Source organism: Austrofundulus limnaeus, unplaced genomic scaffold (genome assembly GCF_001266775.1).
Source record: "Austrofundulus limnaeus strain Quisiro unplaced genomic scaffold, Austrofundulus_limnaeus-1.0 Scaffold348, whole genome shotgun sequence".
Lineage (NCBI taxonomy): Eukaryota > Metazoa > Chordata > Actinopteri > Cyprinodontiformes > Rivulidae > Austrofundulus > Austrofundulus limnaeus.
The window spans coordinates 459,160-460,965 of record NW_013952750.1 but is presented as its reverse complement, the minus strand read 5'-3'; positions in this window follow the sequence as shown (position 1 = coordinate 460,965).

Below are 1,806 nucleotides of genomic sequence, written 5' to 3'. Positions count from 1 at the left end.
AAGAGAGAAGGGGCGGAGCCATGACAGCCAGGTACGGTTCACTTCAGCGGGCTACTTGAACATCACTGGTGAAGAATAAAAACAACTCCCTGCTAAAGTAAAAACAAATATTAATTATCGCCAGCTGCTGATAGGAGATGGACGATAATGTTTTAYCCTCTATGTGCGTTCGAGAGCCTGTCTGTTAGCAAAATATTTTTGGAACCACTGGACGTATGTGAGCCATCATATCAAAAATGAGGATTAAGTCAAATTTGGTCAAAATGACCTAATCACATTTTCAGATTCTTTGTCTTTAAAAGCTACATTTTGATACCTGGATCATTCTGATATCATAATTAAATCCATATATATGACTTAATTTGTCTTGGTTACAATAAAACAAATATTTGGTCTGAATCCTAATTTTATATCATTTTAATGAGGAATTTTTGATGTCTTTATAAAGAGGAAACCTCAACTTATATTTGAACATTGATATTTCCCACTTAAAAAGAAACAAAACTTTGCTAACTCACTGTTATGATTGAGCTATGATTGGTTAGAAACCCAAGTGCAGAACTGAAATGATCTAGGCAAAAAAAGATGCAAAGGGCTTTATTAAACAAAATCAAAAAGCTGGCATGGCAGCAAACAAGATACTAAGGTTTAGCTTGATACAATAACAGGAACACCACAACAGAGAACAAAGATCTGACAAAGACTGAAGGCAGAGAACAGAATATAAAGGAGAAACTAATGAGTACAAACAGGAAACACCTGGGGGAGAAACAAGAGGAGCACGTGTGAGTGGGCGGGGCTGGAGCACAGGCAGACAGGAGGAAGAAAACAGATGACAAGACAGAAAACTAAAATAAAACATTAACACTGACACAAATCATAACATAGCCCCTCCCCCCATTAAGGGACGGCTCATGACGTCCCACAAACAAAATTTCAGGAGGCCGGCCATGAACCTCCCTGCCGCAGAGGCCAAAGTGAGGAGGACGACCTGGAGATCCCCACTCCATGTCTGATGAGGCCCCAGGAACTAAGCAGAGCCCGAGGGAGGAGGCAGGAGCAGACGTGGAGCCGAGCGAGGAGGCAGGAGCAGACGTGGAGCAAGCGAGGAGGCAGGAGCAGACGTGGAGCAAGCGAGGAGGCAGGAGCCGACGTGGAGCAAGCGAGGAGGCAGGAGCCGACGTGGAGCAAGCGAGGAGGCAGGAGCAGATGTGGAGCCGAGCGAGGAGGCAGGAGCAGACGTGGAGCTGAGCGAGGAGGCAGGAGCAGACGTGGAGCTGAGCGAGGAGGCAGGAGCAGACGTGGAGCAAGCGAGGAGGCAGGAGCAGACGTGGAGCGAGCGAGGAGGCAGGAGCAGACGTGGAGCTGAGCGAGGAGGCAGGAGCAGACGTGGAGCCGAGTGAGGAGGCAGGAGCAGACGTGGAGCGAGCGAGGAGGCAGGAGCAGACGTGGAGCTGAGCGAGGAGGCAGGAGCAGACGTGGAGCCGAGTGAGGAGGCAGGAGCAGACGTGGAGCGAGCGAGGAGGCAGGAGCAGACGTGGAGCCGAGCGAGGAGGCAGGAGCAGACGTGGAGCCAAGCGAGGAGGCAGGAGCAGACGTGGAGCCGAGCGAGGAGGCAGGAGCAGACGTGGAGCCAAGCGAGGAGGCAGGAGCAGACGTGGAGCCGAGCGAGGAGGCAGGAGCAGACGTGGAGCCAAGCGAGGAGGCAGGAGCAGACGTGGAGCCGAGCGAGGAGGCAGGAGCAGACGTGGAGCCAAGCGAGGAGGCAGGAGCAGACGTGGAGCCGAGCGAGGAGGCAGGAGCAGA